This window comes from Lissotriton helveticus, chromosome 8 (genome assembly GCF_964261635.1).
Source record: "Lissotriton helveticus chromosome 8, aLisHel1.1, whole genome shotgun sequence".
In the NCBI taxonomy this organism is placed as follows: domain Eukaryota; kingdom Metazoa; phylum Chordata; class Amphibia; order Caudata; family Salamandridae; genus Lissotriton; species Lissotriton helveticus.
The window spans coordinates 236,769,523-236,792,399 of record NC_136069.1 but is presented as its reverse complement, the minus strand read 5'-3'; positions in this window follow the sequence as shown (position 1 = coordinate 236,792,399).

Sequence of the window (22,877 nt, the reverse complement as noted above, 5' to 3'; positions counted from 1 at the left end):
CAATATTACACTATTACTATATTACTACTAAAGATGACTCATCAATGCCCAGGTATTGCTTTATTCATGGGGTAGATGGACACTTTAAAATAATTACACTTATGATAATTATAGGGAGGGGCAAAAAGGAGTACAATGGTCCTGTGACCAACTTTCTGCCTATTCTTACGGCCAAAATTGGCCCCGGGCATTCGTCAGGGGAAAAGGGATGTCAGTGCCCTGGTGCAATTCTAAATCTCATTACACACAAATGACATGCACATATAATTGCATGCAACAGGTTAGGCGACGTGTTTGTCTGGGCACTGGTACAAAAGTACCAGAAACACTGAACCTGTGAACAAAAAAAAAAACACTTTAGCATGTAGTCCCAACAGGATAAACTTATATGAAGCACTTTATATGCCAGGATTTCTGATATACTTTTCACATATATTCTGCTTAAAATAAACAGGCAAATGTCTGGTCTGATGTGCACTGTGAGACCAATAAAAAATAAAAGTGAAAACACACAATTGTGATACAGTAAAATAAGTGGTCACTCAAAACCATGCATCAGTTTAAAAACTGTGTGCCACAATAGGGTGGCTGGTATCATAAAAATAAAATGGCCATGTAAAAGTAATGCATGACTTGTTGGGTGGATTTACTGGGGTATTAACAGCGGAATTCCGTGGGTCCATGAGAAATTAGGAATTATCCAGCAAACAGATATTCCCTGTCCCCTTGCCTAAATTGTCTCCAGAGCTTCACCCAACAATGTTAGCTCTTTCAGAAATCAAAGTCTTTGGGTAAAATAAAATGATCCATAGTGTTCCAGTGGATCTTTTAATTCTGATGGGACCAGCAACTGCTGTTTACATCTCCATTGGAACTCAGAGGCCAATCATGTTGAAGGTCTAATACCGCACGTTTGCCTTTTGCTAGATGTACTTGCACAGGACAAGAGGCTATCCATACTTAAGTGTTCATTGACAATAATTAGGTGGGTTTTATAGGTATGTCTTCCTGATGTCAACAGTGACAACAAGGATCAAAGAATGCAAAAGAAAGCAGCATTTGATTTTTCAATGTACTTGCAATTCAACTTTTTATAGGTGATAGATCATAATGAAAAGTTACTTTTGCATCATTAACCAAACTTTGGAACTGTAGGCAGCAAAACCTCTGAACTGATCTAACAACATTTCATTCCAAAGTAAAAAAGCAGCGTTGTGGAACACTTTCAATTTTCAAATGATTCCCTCCGGCTTTGGGTAAGTGAAGCATTCAATGCAATGCAACTGCATGGGAGTAAAATGCTCGAAAAATCAAAAAGATGTTTCTAGACTTGCAGGTCTAGTAACTTGAAAAATCTACATGACCTAACTGTAATGTACTTGACCCGTGAACTGGTCTCAATATTATTGTTACACACTTCACTTTACAAAATCATCTAATTTCAGTCACAAAAAGAAAAGTAAATGTAGGAAGACAAACTGACTTTTGACCTCAGTCTCTTAAAGCTAAGCAAATGTGACAAGATAACAAGGCATCTCTATTGCTTATTCACTTTGTGACTGAAGTTAGAGGATTTTCAGCTCACCAGAAAGGTCAAGTTGGCCCTGTTAATAGCTCGTCCTGATTTAATGTGGCTCTCCAGCGCGAGTGGACACATGGATTTTTTTAGCCCTGGAGTGTCCCAAACTACTTGCCGCAAGTATTAAAGCAAGTATTAAAAGCCCATCTCATCAGCATATTTGTACCAATAATGTTCCAATGCCTGAAGAACAAGATATGTTGGATTACTGTAATGTCTTTGCTGTTATTGTTTTGTTTGCTTTAACACTCATGCCAGTAAAGGGCTTCACTGTGTAACTCATTTGTTTGTGCTGACTCTGATGACTCATTCGTTGTTTCCCTTTGGCAGAAGGTGTCAAGTCTGGAACATACTCAAATGACCTGATGACCCTGATGACTCACTTGTTTGTTCTGATTCTAGTGACTTAATTGTTGTTTCCCTTTGGCGGCAGCCGTTCATCTTGAACGTGCTCAAATGACCTGCTGACCCAGATGGCTCATTTGTTTGTGCTGACTCTGGTGACTTAATTGTTATTTCCCTTTTTCAGCAAGTGCACAACTTTAAGACATAAGGCCTTCATTGTAAACTCACTAAATGTAAAGATGTCGCCCGATTTGTAGGGTTTGTGAACTTTTATTGGAGGTTCTTTGATCATTTTTCTTCTAATGTCACATCCATTACTAAACTGCTTAAGAAAAGTGTACCATTTGTGTGGACACGAGCAAGACCAAACTTATCAGGATTTGAAAAAGGGCTTCACTAGTGCCCCAATTCTGTATCATTCAGACTCGTCTAAACCATTTATAGTTGAGACAGTTGGCACTGTTGGAGCCATTGGAGCACTTCTTTCTCAGCAAGATTCTGAGAATTACATTCTGTCGCTTATCTGTCCCAGAAATTTTTACCAGCTGAAACAAACTACACCATACCTGAAAAGAAATTGTTGGCTATATGACAGGCTTTGAAGGAATGGAGGTATTTTTTTGATTCTGGCCAAATTTCCTGTTACAGTTTTTATGGACGACCGTAGCCTCCAGTTTCTCAGGTGTGCCGAAACACTGTCACCCAGACAATGAAGGTGGTTCTTGTTCTCTGCAAAGTTCAATTTTATTTTCACCTTTTGGCTTGGAAGTGACCACCAAAAGGTGGACGCCTTATCCCATTACTACCTTGAGGAGACAGAAACTATTATTCAACCACCAGTCATGATTGCCAAAATCAAATTATTTGAGGAACTAACACAGTGAATTTTCTTTATGAGATTAAAAAAAATACATGCCTATAAAAAATGAATAATCTGGAAATCTCAGGATTCAACTCATGAGATTTGCAATGAGCTACCCTTTCAGGAACATAAACTTTATGTACCAGTCAAGATCTTACATTCAAGAGGTAGTTCATTGGTGTCATAACCATCCATTAGCTGGGCACCCAGGGTGTACAAGAACCCTTGGAATTAGTAAACTAGAATTTTTAGTGGCAAGGCTGGAGACAAGATGTTTTTGCCTAAATTCAGCAATGTGACATATGTAGTCAAGCCAAATCAGACTGCCAGGCTTGGTCGCAGCCAGCCCGGGCTCATGTGTGGTGGGAGTGGAGTGCACATGCTATAAATCTGTACATGGTATGTTATGTTATGTTACAATGTTTTGTATAGCGCAAATCACCACTGGTCTCTAAGCGCTTTCACAGAAAAAGTACATAACCTACTGCAGCCCAAAAACGTCCTCCGCCATCAAACCCAGTTAGGGTATTGATGTTATCCTTTTAAACAGGTAGGTCTTTAAATTCTTTCTAAAACAAAGTAGCACTGAGTCCCCCTGCAACGTAGCAGGTAGCTCGTTCCAGATTTGCGGAAGAAGTACCGACAAAGCTCTGCCGCCCTTGGATTTGAGCTTAAATCTAGGCTGAATCAGTTTGCAGGCTTTGCCAGATCGCAGCGCTCTGCCCGGAGTGTATTTCCTCAAGCGCTCTTTGATGTAATTAGGGGCCTTTCCATGGATGGCTTTGTGGGCCATACAAAGACATTTGAACTGCACTCTAAGTTTGATAGGCAACCAATGCAGCTTCAAAAGAAGGGGGGTCGCATGAGTTCTCCATGGCAGGGAATAGATCAACCTGGCCGCATCATTCTGCACAACCTGCAGTTTCTTCAGGAGTTTCTGCGGGAGGCCTAAATACAAGGCTTTGCTATAGTCTAGCCGCGAGATAACCATAGCGGACACTATGGATTGCAGTGTGGAAACAGACAGAATGGGTACCAGCTTCCGGAGTTGTCTAAGCAGACCAATACAAGAACCCACCACCGCCAAGACTTGTTGCGCCATAGATAGGTCAGCATCAATTTTCAGCCCTAGGCTTTTGACCACTCTTCCCGGGGTTGGCAAAAACAGCTCACACCAGGGGTTTTCGTGATTAGTGATAACCAGCACCTCCGTTTTCTCGGCGTTAACTTTCAGAAGGTTGTTGGTCATCCAGTTAACAGTGAATCTAAGCAAGTTCTTTACAGATTCCTGAGCCTCCCTAGTATTCTCCAGTTGGACAAGCAGCTGGGTATCATCGGCGTAGTTAAAGACTCGGCAATTCCTATGCGTTAGCTCCTCTATCAGAGGTTGAAGGTAGATGTTGAACAGCAGGGGGGACAGTGCAGACCCCTGGGGAACACCCCAGGTCACAGCGCTAGCACTCTTTGGGTACGGCCAGTAAGGAAAGATTTGAGCCACTTGAGGGCTTGCCCTGTTATTCCTAATTTCATGATACGGTCCAGCAGAATGGTGTGGCTGACGGTATCAAACGATGCTGACAAATCCAATAGAATTAGGGCACATGGATGTTTATTGTCCGCCCTGATTCTCAGATCGTCAGCAACCGTGGCCATAACCAATTCCGTGCTATGCTGTGGCCGGAAGCCTGCCTGCCTAGGATGTAATAGACCATGTTCATCCAGGTAGCCAGCCAGCGTATTCAGGACTTGCTTTTCCAGGATCTTTCCCATAAATGGAAGTTGAGAAATAGGACTATAGTTCTTTAGATCCTTAATATCCGCTCCCGCTTTTTTCAGGAGGGGGATAACTCTGGCTTCCTTCAAATTCGCTGGAAGGTGACCTGACTCCAGTGACTCATTAAGTAGATTCAGCAGCTGTTTTTTTTTTTGTCCAGGCAGGTCCAGGCAGGACCATTTGGAATATTCTCAGGGGGCACGGTTCCATGCTTGATCCTGATTTAATTTGGTAAGTAATCGCTGACAGCCTCTCTTCATCCAGGCGTTGGATGCTATTCAAATTCCAGGCAAGCCTCTGGGAATTTGAGGGGACTAAGGGAATAGCTGAGGATTCTTTGATATCCATGATGATGTCTTGTACTTTCTGGAGAAAAAACCTCTGGAAGGTATCATAGTCCAGGCGATCATTTACTGGGGTTTTTCCCTCCAACTGGTTTAATTCCCTAAGAATAGCAAAAATCTCCCTTTGCTTGTTCTCTGCACTGCCAATTCTGTCCTCGTAGAAGGCTACAGTAATAAGTCAGCCTTGTATTTCGACAAGAATGCCTTATAAGTTTCGAACTCTGCCTGGCTGTAATTGAGTCTCCACCTTCTCTCAGCTTGCCGGAGAGCTTGTTTTTTTCTCTTAGCGAGACATCAAACCACGGGGCTCCCTTCCACTTTGCTCTGGTCCTCTCTGTTTGGTCAGGGACAAGAGTATCCAAGGCAACTCGGATCCAGGCCATAGGGGCTACGATGTATGAGTCTAGATTTCCCTCGCTCCTCTCTGGGGGCGGATTAGGGAGAAGCGTGGAAATCAAAGACTCAGCTTCCACCTTCTTCCAGGCACGAACATTTCTCCAGCGCGGATCAGACGCTACTGGTGAAGGGTCGCACGGGACCCAACACTTAAACAAGGAGTGGTCCGACCATATGCATAGGCTGACATCAATTATCTCAGTCTGGGGCATAGAGGACCAGACCAGGTCCAAAGTGTGGCCCTTCACATGTGTGGGGCGTGCCACTAGTTGTCGCAAATTAGGCAAGGTTAAATTAGTGTCGAACCCTGCCGCTATGGGGTCTCTGGGTAGCTTATCCCAATGATAATTGAAGTCCCCTACCACCAAAAGAGACTTATATCTTGATCCCAGATCAGTTAAGAGCTCCAAAAAGGTTTCATTAAAGTCTGGGGAACTCTTTGGTGGGTGGTACACTACTACCAGCATAATACATGAGGATTTCAATAAAAATGTTATTCCCAATAACTCCGCGCTATCACAGTTTTCAGCGACAACCTGTGTCACCCTGAGGGTTTTTTAAAATAATATTGCAACCCCCCCTACCCTCCTCGGGCGGTAATACCACATTGCATCATATTCTAATGGCAGTGAAGCCAGAACATCAGGGGTAGATGAAGCCCCCGGCCAGGTCTCAGTCAGGGCAAGAATGTCAATGTCACCATCCAAAAGGAGGGAAAACACTTCCAGATGTAGTTTTTGCAAGGATCGAGTGTTTAGCATAGCAATTTTTAGCCCCTGGGTCGTGTAAGCATATGACAGCGTCTTGGGCAAAGAGGGTTTACACCCTCCCCGCAGGAGAGACTCTTCCTGAAGCCTTGCAGATGTAATCCCATCTAGCAATTTGTTCCCGGTTCTTAGGGCCAGGAGGGTGTCATCCGAATAAATATAGGATTGAGAAGGGGGCCTGGCCTCTAGGCCTGTCCTGGCGCAGACGGGCTTGCCTCTGGCGCGCCTCCGGCGCGCCATTGGCGCGCCCGCTGCACACGTGCGCTGCGCGCTTGCATTCGGGTCCTTATATCGTAATTGGCAGGCAGCCCTCAAACACTAGTGCGCTACCCAAGATGGTGTCTTGGGAGCGTCTCTGAGCCCCCTAATCCCCCACTCAAGATGGCGGTCGGGAACCGAGGCAGCTCGAATCTCACCCAAAGTTTTGTGGAAGCGATGGGGCTGGGTAGAGGCAAGATGGCGCTTGAGTGAGAGGTTGCATCTGCCTCGCTCTGTGAGTCCCGGCCTGGTATTGCTCCAGAATACTCCAGAATAACCCGCGATGTGATGCAGAATACCCCCGCGATGTGATGCAGGATTAACGATTAAAGATTGAGGACTGAGGTTGCAGGAATGGGGATGCAGTGAGGAAAGAGTCTGCTTCCCCCAACTACCCAACTACCCATTACATATCATGGCAACTGGCGATTACTGATGCAGTGTCTGGTGTGCAGCGCCAGATGATCACGGCAAAAAAATGTTTTATTTAGAAAACGGAGAACGGAGAATCAAGGGGAGCGGAGCGGAGCAGACACACGTGGATGTTTGTGGTTACAAGTGGGTATAAGAGGCTCTAAGGAGCCAGAAGGAAACGAGAATCAGAAAGTAGAAAGTAGAAAATAACCTTTACTGCTGGCGGATGTGCGGTGGTTACGCCAGTTACGCCAGTGGATGTCAGTGGATGTGGATGTGGATATACCCGATGCGGGTTCTCAAGCTCTGTGTTCCGTGCTCTGTGCCCGCCCTCCAACCCACTGCCCCACGCTATGAGCCTCCTATGAGCCCTCTATGGACTTAGACTGCAGGAGCTGGTAGCAAGAAATCTGGCGAAAGGCTACTGCCGTAAGTTATGTGGCGCATGTTACTTTTTTTTTTCTCGCTTCTAATGGCCCAATGATAGTGCTTCTTCCACTGTATTGTTTACCTTAATCGTAACTTCTGACTTTTGACTTTTGTGGACACTTTGGAATAATAAGAGGAAGGGGGAAGCCTACTTACTTATTTGTCGATCCTTGTGCCGATCTTGTGCCGAAAACACTGAGATTTCTGATTAAGCAGCACAGCACAGCGCCGGCGGTCTGGAGAACGGAGACTTAATGCTTATCCCCTTGCGTCATCAGTGGAGCGGGAGCAGGCGCTTTAAATCTCACGCGCTCTGTGTGTGCGTGTTCAACGTAGATAGCGTCCTTTGCTTCTTGTGAGCCACGCGCAGTGCACCCAGTGGGACAGTATCGAGGGGCATCTAGTGGCATCTAGTGGCAAGCACGGGTAGTGCGGCAAATGCAACCAACAACAGATCAAATAAAATGGAAAAGAGGAGTAAAGGGAAAATCGAAACGGAAAGGGTTGAATAGTAGCTCCAAGTGGAACAAGTGGTGTAAGCGGAAAACGGGGGCACAGAACAGAAAGTGCTGCAGAAGGGATTACGGAAGAGACTAGGTCCTGCTCCATACCCTGTTATAACTCATATTCACATTGCCAATAATATAGATTGGTTCCATTTGCTCTTACAGGAGGGTTTTCAAATAAGCGGTGTGCATAAGAAACGTAAGAAGAGTGTCTGGTCAATCAATAGGGTATATTTAAAAGGCACTTTAAATGCGGTGCTCGAGTTAAAAGGTCGAAATTCCCCAAATATCGCAAACACCGCAAGCACCGCAAGAGGGACACCGGACTCGGAGTCAGCCAGTGCTGACAAAGGGTGGCAGAGAACTCAACCGTATTCAATGCAAATAGAGACATCTATACAGATAGATCGATTGGATATGGCTGGCGCCGGGATCACTAACAGTTTGGAGACTCTGACGCACAGGGATCAGCGCTGGTACAGATCCCTACTGCACCTAATCATAGAGAGGGGAGCGAGGATGGTGCTCAAGGGGCACAAACGACAGATATAACAATATCGGCACATGCTGGTGGCTCCAAGGATATGGAAAGTCTGGAAAGCTTGGATGGTACAACAGACTTGCTGGGCACCATGTGCACCCTGAATATACAAACTGCGTCTGCTGCTCAAGGGAATAAGGGCCGATTGAAGGGACCAGAAACCAGAGGTGCCAAAACCAAAGCCAATGAGAATAATGTTGAAAGAAATATGGGACTTGATGGCCAGGAGAGAATCAAGACTAAAGAGAAGCATAAGGAAAAAATGCAATTAAAGGAGAAGGAAAAAGCAAGGTCGAAACGGAAAGAGAAAGTGGATGAAAGGCGGGAAGATACAGAGGAAAATGCGGATTTAGATTTATTGGCTAAGAAGGCTCAAAGACTACAAGCAATTAAAAACTTGAAAGCTGCGGCAAAAACACAGGGTCATTGACAATCTTTCAACCCAGCATCTCAATTATCTTTAGCCCGTTAGCCAATGCTGGTTTGTGCAATCCTGACCATAATACAAAACAACCTTGTATTCAAAGTATCGACTTGAGAAAAACTGACAAAGACCTTATTTTGGTAACTGGTGCGGGTATGGAGCAACTTGATACAGTGGGAAGAAATATTCAAAATATTCAAAATCCGGACCTAGGAAGCCCAAGCATATTGCCCGCCATTAACAAGGAGCAAATTAGGACAACATCAATGGCAAATACAACGATCACTGGGCAAAATGAGCAAATTATAGAAAATGAGGTTTATCCATTAGGCATAAATAACCAAGAGCACTCTTTCCCCTCAAACAATATGCCATTAAATTCACGTGCGACTCAGCAACTGCCAGCTAATAATGTAAACAATGTGGGTACTGTAGAGGAATCTGATTCGGACATATACGAAACAGGGATGTCGATCTCAAGCGAGTCCAGCGAGTCAAGTGAAATAACAGATACAAGTGAAGCGAGTAATAACATACGTGACAATGTTACTCCGGAGGACTTAGGCTCCTGTGACTCTAGAAAATCAGACAAAAATGGCCAAGGCACGCACTCGAGGAAAAAACTGGGCAAAAAAAGTCCGAAGCGTCAAAAGCAAAGTAATTGTACGAATGAGGAGACTACAGATCCCGGCACTAATACCGACTATGTCAAAGAAAGGACAGGCTCTAAACGGAGAAGCCCACCCCAGAAAAACGGGGCAGAAACTACATATCAACGTATTAGCCATGAAGAGATTGAAGAGGGAAGGTTAAAGGCAAAAAGCGCTGCAAAGCCTGATGAACCCTCACTGAGTGAAGTTTTGAGTTCTATCAAGAATTTTCATAATGACGTAAAAAAGGATAGCCAGAGAAATCATGCTGCTATTGAAAAACTACAGGATGCAATCAAGAAAGTGGGAAACACTTGTACAGAGATCGCTGATAGAATGGCTTCAGTCGAATTGCGCACTGAAAGTCTGGAAACTGATGTTACAGAATTGCGAAAAACTGAGAAGGAGCATGATGGGATCATAAGAGACCTCATGCATAAAGTGGAGGAACAGGAAAACAGATCAAGAAGGAATAACCTGAGGTTCCTTGGTATCCCCGAAGGCTTTGAGGGGAGCGATCCAAAAGGATCTATGATCAAACTGCTTAAATCTGCCTTTCCGGAACTCGTGGCCTGGGACATGGAGAGGGAAATACAGCGGGCACACCGATTCCCTATGATGTTACCCAAGTATCCACAGAAACCCCAGCAATATCCCAGGGCCATGTTAATTAACTTTGGGAACTTCCTTCTGCGAGAATTAATCTACGATCTAGCCAGACCAACAAAACCGAGGGAATATAATGGGTTCAAATTTTTTGTAAGACCAGATTTTGCGCATTCCACGGTAGAGAGAAGATGGCGGATGCGACAACTATTTACACCCTTTGAGAAAATCGGTGCAACAGTCTTCCTCCAAAATCCGGCGAGATTGAAAACAATATATAAGGGCACAACGAAAAGCTTCAACAGTGAAATTCAAGCTCAAGACTATTTGAAAGAAATAACTGTGTCTGAGACCAGAAATTCTGGGAAACTGGCAAAAAAGACTGAAGGAAATTGAAATATAATGGAATATGAACCTGTAACTCCGAATTACTGATCATATTGGGACAACTAAGGGTGGGGAAAAGGGGGGGAGAAGGTTATTAACCACTGCAATCCACACAAAAAATTATTACCCAAAAAAATATATATATTTAAAAAAATAAAAAAAAATAAAGAGGGGGTGAGTGGTAGGAAAAGTAAAGTCATGTAAATAACATGAATCATGTATATCAGGAGCAATGGGCCAGGACGCATGGGGGGAGGTGGTGGACGGATTGCACGGACGTCCGCACCTGGGTACCGTGGGACCTTGGGCGCCTCAACGGATGGGGGAGCTCTGAAGGGGTGGGAGAGGGAGGGGGGATGGTGCAAATTAGACAGGGGGGGAGAACTGGGCTCGGCATTTATATTAGAGCAACTTAAAAGGTATGCAGACCGCAAGGATAGAAAGATCAAGAAAATTAGATTGCTCCTGGGGAAGGTCTTGATAATTAGATATGGCTAAGATCAATATATTGTCTATGAACATTTGCGGCCTAAACGATCTAAAGAAGAGACAGAAAGTGTCGGAATGTCGGAAAATTTCAGAAGCAAATGTAGTCTGCCTTCAGGAGACCCACATCGAGGGTGCGCAGCAATATCTACTCAAAACATTAGGATATCAACTTATAGTATCTACTAAACAGGAGACACGGACCAGGGGGGTTGCTATCTTAGCGAAAGGGGGGGGTTACAGTTTCCACGGACCTTGGCAGACACGCTGGGATGCTTTGCAATAGTAGACTGTCACCTTAACAATGGGGAAGGTAAGCTAACAATATGTACAGTATACGGCAACACCAGCGATGACCCAGAGGTATTGATTAAGGTCTCTAATGAATTAGCGCACTGGCCTCTTCCGATGATTATATGTGGAGACTTAAATATTCATTTGCCTAATGAGTGGTCCATAGACCAAAGTTTTAAATTCCAGGGTCGGAAGCGAAAAATGTTTCAAGCCTTAAAAGAATTGTGCATGCTCCACGAGCTGATAGATGGTTGGTCAACAAAGTATCCAGCGGACCCTGGCTATACTTATTATTCACATCCGCATTCCAGACATGTTAGATTAGATTACATGCTCCTGTCTAACTCCCTGAAATCAACATTTCAAATTGACAGACTACCCAGAATTCTTTCTGACTATAATCTGCTAGTGCTTAGCCTCAAGAATATCCTTGAGAGAACTAATGTAAAAACTTGGACTTTCGAAAGGGCATTATTACTTAACGATGCATATTGCCAACAAATGAGTACTTGAATCCCGGTTTTTCTGGAAGAAAATATAGGATCGACCGCAATTGATACGGTATGGGATGCCCTGAAGGCTTGTATTAGGGGTGAAACTATGCAATTTTCATTTAAATTCAATAAATTAGAAAAACAAAAAATGGCACTGTTGGAACTTGATCTGTATAGAGCAGAAGAAGAATTAATTAAGGCAGTACATGAAGGAAGGCCGACTAATAATGAGATGAACAAGGTGGCAATTGCTAAAAACTACATCTCTGAGATTTTAGTCAAGAGGGCAGTTGCTAAAGAAAGCATCAATAGGGAAAAATCTTATGAGCTCAATGAAAAAGTGGGACACCAACTAGCCGTGAGAACTCGCGAAGATACTTCATTTGCAGTTATTAAAGAAATCAGGGATCCAGAGTTGGGGCTAAGATCCGATCTGGCGGAAATAATATAATCCTTTGAAAGGTTCTATAGGGATCTATACCACGCAGACGATAAGGAAACCGGCGATCCTAAAGTGTACCTAGATTCATTTACCCCCGAGCAATTGGGAACAGAAGATCAGGAATTCTTGGATGGGCCAATTGCTTGGGAGGAAATATTACTAGCAATTAAGAGCCTGGCAAAGGGAAAAGCAGCAGGCATGGATGGGATTCCCACCGAATTTTACATCAAATTCGCCCCACAACTTAATCTTATTTTAACATCACTCTTTCAACATATCTTTCAGGGGGGGAATCCGCCTAGGTCCTGGTCAATGGCCAAAATAATAATTTTTCCTAAAAAACATAAAGATCCTAAAGAAATGGGCTCTTATCGCCCAATTACTTTGATTCATGGAGATTCCAAAATTTATTCTAAAATATTGGCAGCACGGTTGGCCCCTATTATTCACAAAATAGTTTCGGAACGACAGCACGGGTTCGTCCCAGGCCGATCTACAATTGACCACAGTCAAAGAGCTATATCCCTCTTTGATTACACGGGTGTGACAGGAGACCCTATGGCGCTTATACTGCTGGACGCAGAGAAAGCGTTTGATAGGGTCTCCTGGAAATACCTGTGGGCAGCCATGACCAAATGTGGGATTGGCGAAATATTTATAACCGCAATTAAACGGCTATATGTTAAACCGAATGCCCGTGTTTTGATCATTGGGCATCTCGGAAAGCTTTGTCATTACCAGGGCCACTAGACAGGGGTGTCCCTGCTCCCCCCTCTTGTTCGCCATCTATATTGATGCATTTTTACAAAGACTGGAAACAAATGTTTTAATCCCCCAATTAAAATACGAGATTTGGAAACTAAATGTATGGCTTATGCAGATGATATAGCCATTGTTACAGGGGACCCTAATAACGCTATAACACAGATTGAAAAAGAAGCTTTTGATTTTGGGTGCGTATCTGGATATAAACTGAATTCTAGTAAAACCCAGATAGTTTTGAACGATAAAAGAGTGATAACCGATCCTAGGATATGTGCTAGGGCGATATATATAGGGGTCAGCATCAGTGCAAAAATAGAAAATATCGTAGAAGACAACATCAATCCCCTTATGCACCGCACCAAACAAGAACTACTTCGGCTACATAATTTGCATTTATCCATTGGGGGTAGAACTAATGTAGTGAAAATGTTATTCTTTCCAAAGTTTCTTTATTTTTTCCGAGCTATTTGATTAGACTTCCCCCCACTGATCTTTAAAAACATAGATACTATGTTTTCGCGCTTTGTTTGGGCATATAATAGACCTCGCCGGGCACTTAGATGGATTACCTTACCCAGAGAAAGAGGTGGATGGTCACTACCCAATTTTAAACTGTATTACTGGGCTACAGTCTTAAAATACAGCTCTAATCTGCTAATGGTCAATTTGGTGGGGTGTAGGGTACCTACTCCGCAACTTATCTTGGGTGACGGAAGTGCTGGCTGTCTGTGGCGCCACATTAACGATGATTACTTTAAAAAAGTGACATTTAAGACAATTTCTAGCGTTCTTAAAGTTTGGGGCAATGTAAAAAATTAGTCTGTTTAGGTCGCTATTCCTGTTCTACCCCCGTTTCACAGAATACGGACCTTCCGGATATATTCCATTATGTATGTATGAAGAGGTGGGTGGATTTAGGAGTTACACATCTTGGGTGGTTTTTTTCTATTAATGGACTTAAAACATTCGACGAATTGAAAGCAGAGTTTGATTTGTTGAATAGGAACTTTTTTTAATTTCTTCAGGTGCGGGACTTTCTATTAAAAAAAGTAGGCGGTCGCATCAAATTCCAACCTAGTCAAATTATCGATAAACTCAGATTAGCTAAAACTTCGAGAATCGGGGAGATATATGAAGGATCGAATATATTATTAACCGACGATATGGATAAACATGGGATGGTATGGCAGTCTAGGCTGGGGATCTCACCTCAGGTGTCCCGCGATGCTTATGATATGTCACTGACATGTTTAATGTCTATGAAACTCCAGGCACAATTTTTTAAAACATTCTTTTCGCTTTAGTACACACTTGGACAAATTGCTAAATGGGGGACTGGGAAAGGGACAACCTGTCCACGATGTGCACTTCCCTCTGCGGATATAACTCATATGTTCGCTTCGTGCCCTGTTCTGGTTAGAGTAGTAGCGGAAGTCTCTGATTTTCTGTCACACATTACCCAGTATAGGGTTGATATTACCAACGAAGAGGTGTTGTTGGGTTTAACCAGTACCACCCGACCAACCGAACTACACGGGCTGATTTTTGTAGCCATGGCTGTATTTAGGCTGTGTGTCGCATCAGCATGGATAGATCCGCAACCTCCCTTATTTTTTGAATGGAGAACTCGGCTGCTTACGACCTGTAGTTTGGAGGTCGCAATTTTTAGAAACTAAGGGAGGGCTAAGCGGAATAGGGGTATGCAGATTTGGGCCCCATTACTATCATGGATTGAGGGTGTATGATTATGGAAGTAATATATCGGGGAAACTTGTCGTAAATCTGTTATCATGGTATTCTTGCGATGTGTTCTTTTTCTTTTGTATAAATTGTTCATATTTAATACAATTTTTGCTGTAACAAAATAAAAGAATGCTGGATTCCTGTTCTCCGGGGGTGGGAGGGGAATGTGTATTAGATTTGAAACTCAAATAAAAATTGTTTTAAAAAAAACAAATGGTGAGTGATGAGTTTAAATGTTTTTAAAGTGCAGGCAATGCGGAACAGATCGAAAGAGGAGCAGTGTCAGCAATTCACAGCCCGTTATATCGGGCGAGCCCCCAAGAAAATAACTTCAAAGTAACACGAATAACATAAGTGCCTTTGTAACCCTTAATTCAATTCTTAAAATAGACTAGTACTCAGGCGGCGATTAAAAGTCACGGGCAGCGATTCTAAGTGCAGCAGCGTGACAACCAATTCTATGTGAACGCGCTTGCATCCAGGTCCCTAAATAGTATTTGCCAGGCAGCCCTCAAACACTAGTGTGCTACCCAAGATGGCGTCTTGGGAGCGTGTCTGAGCCCCTAGTCCCCCACTCAAGATGGCGGTCGGGAGCCGAGGCAGCTCGAAACTCACCCAAATGGTGAGTGATGAGTTTCAATGTTTTTAAAGTGCAGGCAATGCGGAACAGATCGAAAGAGGAGCAGTGTCAGCAATTCACAGCCCGCTATATCGGGTGAGCCCCCCAATAAAATAACTTCAAAGTAACATGAATAACATAAGTCCCTTTGTAACCCTTAATTCAATTTTTAAAACAGACTAGTACTCAGGCGGCGATTAAAAGTCACGGGCAGCGATTCTAAGTGCAGCAGCGTGACAACCAAATCTATATTGGACTACAGGAAGTTGCTTGTCATCCTAGTCTTTTCAGTCTCAACTTCCTGATATTGTGTCTTGCTTACCTGCTTTCCTTGCATCCACCTGACCTCCTGAACTAACTTCGGCATTTCTCGTCTGGTTGGACATCTCCTGGAGATGTCGGCTGTCGCATTCCTGGTGTGGCTTCTCTGCTCTCCTCCCTGGTCCTAGAGGAATTTCTTTTGCTGGCAAACCTGCAAAACAAATAGAAAAACACCAAAGCTGCACATAAACCTTGATGCGTACCGCACTTTGCTCGCTTATCTATATGTTTTGACAAGTAAACTACTCTCCTGTGTGTCAGAACAATTATTGGACTATTCCTTTATCTGTGGGGACACAAATGACACATGTAAACAACTTTTAAGTTTAGCCTTCCATTCCAGAACTCAGCGTTTGCCTAACAACTTAAGGCTTGTTAGGTGGATGGCATGGCAGAAGTCATGAGTTAGGATTGATTAAATGTATATCCATGATGTAATGCACTCTATTTGTATGTACTATTTTGGTCTTTTTTAATTCTGTTTCACGCCACAATCCTGTAAAGAACCAGGGGCCGTATTAGGCATGGTGAATGTGTAGGTCCTGGGGCAGCTGCGAGCTTGCTCTGACCCCAGGGCAGCACAGTCATGTGCACTTTTAAAGGGAATTAGAGATCCCCTTGCAGGTGGATGCAGTCAGTGACTGCACCCGCCTGCAAGGGAATGTTTGGGGCATCTATAGGACCCCCTTTCTCCCCTCAAGAGGGCTGCTCTCAGGGGGCGCACTCACAGTGCTCCACCTATAAGGTGGCGCCCTGTAAGTGCACCCCCAGAGAGCTTCTTTGCCTCTGCGCCTGCGTCTGTAATATGGCTTGGGCACAGAGGCAAATGAATTCACTCATTTGCATAGAGCACGCCCTTATGTAAATGAGGGAACACCCCTTGATGGTAGCGCTAGTGCTTTAAGAGCCTCCGCTCTAGACTATCAGTATTACTGAAGGGGGTGCACAAGCATCTGCGCCCCCTTCTGTAATACCAAAGTGCCCACGCAAAGTGCCGCAGGGGCACCTACTGTAATACAGCATCTGATGTAAAAAAAAGTATAGAGGTAGTATAAGGTAGAGCTCAGTTATATATCTTACATGTCATTAACCACTATTCTCAGTGCTTATTCCCAATCGATCAATTGTTCTTTCTTTCACCCATATAAATGGTAGGAGTGCCATTTAACTTCTGTGCAATATATTAGATGGGAGAGGAGGATTACCTGGTACCTATAGCAACAAATGGCCATATGGACTTAGGAAGAAGAGAGTATACTTCTATATATTGATCTGATTATATGTTGCTTATCTTTGTTCATTAGGAGAGGCATGTAGATGGGTTCAGATAGAAGCATTTCCTGCAGCACATTCTTCTGTGGACGTCATCCGTCTTCTCTTCCCTGCCTGTCTTCCCTGTCAGTTGGGATTGGCTTTAACATAGTTGGGCCTTCTTGTTCAATAGGGAAGTTGGAACCTCACATTGTGACCTCTCCTCACTCCTGTTTAAAATCCAGGTGAGATTTCTGACACAGACAACTCAAGAAAGAAAGGACATTTAAAACCATTACCCACTGAGATATAAGAGGATATTTCTTGGATTTCATCTCTGGTCTCCCTAAGCATACTGATAAAACTACTATTCTGGTAGTAGTCAACAGACTCTCCAAGCTGACCCACTTTATAGCCTGCAAAGGTCTTCCTTCTGCTAGTGACACTGTGACCCTGGTACTAAATCATGTGGTCCACCTACCTGGGCTACCCAAGTTTATAACATCAGACCAAGGCCCTAAATTTACATCCCGTACGTGGAAAATTGGTGTTATGCCTTAAAAATTCGATCACATGTTTCCACAAGTTTCTATCCAGAAACAGATGGCTAAACTGAGAGGGTTAACCAAAAGTTGAAAAAATACCTTTGTTGATTCACCTTCAGGTCTAATTCCTCATGGGTAGAGTTATTAAGGGAAGTAGAGTTTGCTTACAAAAACTTGTATCATAGGGCCCTCTGCTTGTCACCATTTTAACCAATCTATGGACATTACTGTAGGTACCTATCTATTTTACAACCTTTATAGCACAGTTACTTTCCTAGTCTCACCCTGCTCCTCAAACTCATGGAACATCTAGCACAGACAATACATCTCAATGTCCCGAAGGCCAATATTCAGTGCTAACAAGTCGCTGATCTTCGTCGACAGCCTGGTCCTACTTACACATCAGGAGACAAAATGTGGCTTGTTACAAATAACGTAACCATCCAACACCATCCTCAGTTCATCCACATTTCATTAGGCCATTTGAAGTAAATTCTCCGATTAATCCAGTTACTTTTAATCGTTAATTGCTCCGGTATATGAAGATTCATCCTGTTTTTTATACTTCCTTGCTAAAAGCAGGTGTGTCCAAATGTCACTCCCCGCCACCTGCCGGTGTTAGTAAATAATTGTTCCAAACAATAGTTCAGGAGAAAGAATACATAATTCAACACATTTGCAGAAAGAACTCAATTCAGACCGAAATTGTGTTGTTTTTAAAAACAGAAGATAAAAAGAAAGGGAAAGGAAAAAAGAGTAAAAAAAGGAGAAAAAGACAAGGGACCAAATAATATTTTTTTAAAATAGCACAACAGGAAAAAATCAACAGGTAATTAAGAAAGATATCAAAAAACTTTTTTAATATTTGTTATTAATCAGAATAATACGCTCATGAGTGAATTGTTGGTTGCTAAAAATACAGTACATCAATAAAAACCAAACAAGTGGCGAACACAACTTCTGTTCAAAATAGAAGGGTTTCAATATACACATCAAATTATGAGCCCTCTATAATTTTGGTGCCACCAATATGTCGACGGCATTTCAACTGCAGTGAAAACTTGCGGTCATCATCAGGACAAGAGGAACGTAGGAGCGTGAGTAGTTCTAATAGATTTGTTTGAGAATACGGCGAAGTAACCACATATGATGTTGGTATTTTCGTCCGTTTGAAAGAAGATCTAATCGCTTCAGATAAAAAGCCGGTGTATACCCAATAGTGGTCCTGCTGATAGAAGTCAGGCGTTAAAGAGCTGTGATATGGGACAGCCTGCCTTGGCATACGAACATAATCTATTAGCCCAAAGGAAATCTCATTCCAGTAGTGTATCCTGCCGAAAGTTAGGAGACAGCGAGCAAAATGTGGCTCTCTACAAATAACGTAACCATCCAACACCATCCTCAGTTCATCCACATTTCATTAGGCCATTTGAAGTAAATTCTCCGATTAATCCAGTTACTTTTAATCGTTAATTGCTCCGGTATATGAAGATTCATCCTGTTTTTTATACTTCCTTGCTAAAAGCAGGTGTGTCCAAGTGTCACTCCCCGCCACCTGCAGTGTTAGTAAATAAACACTGGGAGTATGAAGTCTTTGCTATCAAGGATATGAAAATGCACCATAGTAACCCATGAGCTTTACCACTCATGCCAGTAAGGGGCTTAACTATATGACTCATTTGTTTATGCTGACTCTGATTACTCATTCATTGTTTCCCTTTGGCAGCAGGTGTCAGTTCTGAAACATGCTCAAATGACCTGCTGACCCAGATGACTCATTTGTTTGTGCTGACTCTGGTGACTTCTTTGTTGTTTCCAATCACCAGTCGGTATTCTTCTGGAGCATGCTCAAATGACCTGCGGACCCTGATGACTCTTGTTTGTGCTGACTCTTATGGCTTCATTATTGTTTCCCTCTGGTAGCAGGAACAAGTTCTGGAACATGCTTGAGGGCACCTCCTTCTGAGATGGCACCTCTATTTAAAGAGGCTGTGTCCTCTCAGCTGCACTTGATATTCATATTTTATTTTGATAGGAGCTGCCACATCGAGGAGCCAAACTCCCAAAAGGTTTGCTTGATTTCAGAGAGCTGTCCTGGTCTTCCTGCAGATCAAGGCTGCACGTGTTTTCTGACACCGTGCTCTCCAACAGCATACTTTCAGTCCTTTTTCAATTTCTTCAGATTTTCGGATGAAGTACGGCCTTCTGGTGGTCAAGAAGAAATTCTTCGGGCAAATTGGGAGAAAACAGCAATCCGGTAAGATGATGAGTCTGTGGGTAAGTTTAGGACTGCACAATGATTAATTTGTAAAAAAAAGTAAGTTGCAGGGCCCTTCTCAGGCAGCGACTCCAGCTTGCACCTCCCATTGCCCCTGTTAGCACTGCCAATAGCAGTACCAGTTGAACTACTAACCATCATACTCCTGCAAGTGTGACAATTCCACCTTTTCTAGGCCCTCCAAAACAATAATACTGGTGTGAGTGGCATGTAATGTTCTTTTTAATGTATATTGACTTATTAAACCCTGTTACTTATCTCAAAATTAGGCGGACAGTGCCACCATGTGGTGGACTATCACTAGAGCCAGTATTGATAATAAAGTGCTGGTGCTGAGCACTGGAAACTACTGGCTCAAATTAAGCAATGGGTCTGCACTAATGGTTGGTGAATGGAGATCAACCAACGATAGCACAAGAGGCACATTGGGAACAAACTCCTAGTTCCCCCTCAGTAGAGCTCTGTCTACGGATATATAGGCTTGATCTGGAAATTCACATTGAACCTTGAAAAGAACTGTTACAGCTTTTGATCCAGGAATAGCCAGAATGTTGTGTTATTTAATACAAGGAATTGAAATTATGGACTTTGCTCTCTTAGTGGAAACAACCAGCGTTTTCTTGTGTGAAATATAAAAATAATTCTTCATGAAAGTAGAATTAAGAAGTGTTGATGACCCTTTTTACTTCCAGGTCTTCTTCCCTGCAGCACTCACCCTAACGTCCCTTCCCCCGTTTGGCCACATCAATACTCTGGTGAAATATAAAACTCAGAGTTAGTGCAGCCAGAATGAGGAAAGCATGGCTTCCGAGAAACAAGGCTTGACAGGGAGCCTCACAAACACTGAACATGTTGTATGCCTCATTTCCCATGTTCTGCAAATTCCATAGAGCCACAATGTTGAAAAATCTTTTCATAATTAACTGCAATTCACATTGCAGGTTTAGCAAATACACAGTGCTGTCTTTCTAAATGCAAAATAACATTGTATATCTGACCCTTCCTGTTATGAATGATACATATTTTATTTTAATACTGTGCACAACTACTATTTCATTGCAGCAAGTGAAGGAATGCTGTACTATCAATCATACCACACATCTCAGTTTTCAGGAAAGAAACCATGAGCAAGCTCGCTAACGATCAAATACATAGATGTATTCATGCCAATGGTCTTTAGTCTCCCACGGCTACAAATTAAATCTCGCCCACATTTTGCTCTGCCATGTATGTCTCGTGAAATACATAAGATCAAATATGCACTGCACCAGTTGCCTGGAGACCTAAATCATCATTCTGACGTGGCTCTAGCATGAAATAAAAATCATGACCTGCTCCTCATATACTTGCATTTAATTAGATGATTCTAAAATGGTACTGTCATATTTTGTAGCTGAGACCTGTTCACTTGCATAGTTTGTTTAAAGTTGGATTTTTGAAAACTGTCTGACATTTTACTCGACACGAATAAATAGGCGTTTTCCAAACAACATATTTTTGTGCTATTTCACAAATTGGCACAGCAATAAAATCAAAGCACCCTTAAGAGACAATTCTTGCTTTCAGGAAGCAGAGAAAATCAAAAGCTTCAATTAGCAGTGCTAGGGTCGTTGTGATCCCTTTCCGAATACTTGTTTGTGCAGGGATTTCAAATACAACCGTGGTATTCAAACCCCAGGAATTGACAACGTTTGCACCCATATATACATTCTGGCAAGTCAAACGAGCTGAAATCGAACAGGGGGGAAAGGCCTGGTAAATACTGGCACGTGTGGATTTAGTTGTGAAAAGCAGCAACATTTGAATGTTACATTCCAGTTTAGGGAAAACTCGTAATAAGTGTTCTTTATCTCGCCTAATAAATTCCAGACCCCCCTTCTTCACACGGTATTATGTACAATAAATATTTAATTCCCATCCAGAGCATTGCAAACGAGGGCAAATAATACAATGTGATAAAAATGCATTGTGACTACCTCTTGTACATTTACAGGTTAGGAGGAAATTGAGTGGCAATCATGAACTCCAGAGTTAATCAGTTCACAAACACCTGTAAACAAATGCGACCAGCAGAGGAGGTCTCTCCGTGAGGAATGCTCAATCCACTCTTGGCCCTTCATTATCATTTAAACAGTGCAGAGGCTCGCACAAGCCTGAACGACCCTCTTCACTGTTTAATGGACACCCTACCAATGCATCTGATCTATCTACCTCCACTGCGCATGTGTGGGGAAATGTAGGGATGACGCTTGTTCTGCAATTCGAGCCTGTGAGTGTAGAAGGGCTCACCGGCTCTGAGTCAATCTGTAGCTGGGACCATGGTCTAAGCCTTCCTATCACTCCATACTTTCTTCCTATGTCACCAGCTTGGGTGGTGTCTGATTTCGATTGACTGATTGATTGATTGATTGATTGATTGATTGATTGATTGATTGATTGATTGGAGATAATAAAGGATGGTGTCTAACTTACCCTTTTCCATCTTGTCACTGGCTGGGTTTGGAGATGAAAAGTATGACACCACCCCTGCCAGTGATATAAGCGGAAAGGGCGGGGTGAAAGGCAGTTCTGGTTACGCTAATGGTCTAGTCCCCAATCTTGTAGACCAATGATGACATGATAGAGTCAGTTTGATGGCAGCATCAAGCTGCTGCACGCATGCTGTGCTGTGATTCAAGTCTCCAGCAGTGTCCTCGGATGACAGGCTAGGTTTATCGGCTGAAATGCGATCCCATGTTTGTGTTTTGGTAAGGGTGATGTTTGCTGTACCGTGTTATTGCTTTTTGCTGGAGTCAGACCTCAATGCTGGGAAAGTGGCAGTAATGGTGTTTAAGGAGGCTGATGTTTGATAATTTCAAAAGATGCTATCTGGGAATATCTGTGTGGCAAAAAATAAAACAACATCTCTTCCGATGCTCTTCAGGCTCCCTGTTCATAGCCTACAGAGGATAGAACAATAAACTCTGTCTCCCATTTACTTTAAAGTCCTGGAAAACAAAGGTAATGAGCAACAACAGATGCAACTGCACTGCATCCCTTCCAGGCGAGAAGAGGTGGGAATGTAAGAATTTTTTTATGTCAGGGAGGTGAAGGAAGTGTACTGGACAGAGAGGCAATATTAGAGAAAGATAGTTGGTTTAAGAGAGAAATGAAAGAAAAAAAGGTCACAGCGGGGGCAAGAGACAATGACAGGAAGAGTTCAGAGGGACGATTGTGAGAAATAGAAAGAGATCACGTTAAGAAGAGAGAGGGGGAGGAAGTAAAGAGAATACATATTGGCAGGGCCGGTCCTAGGCCTTCTGAGGCCCCGGGCGAAAGGGAAGATGTGAGGCCCCCCTAATTGCATATTGCGTCACA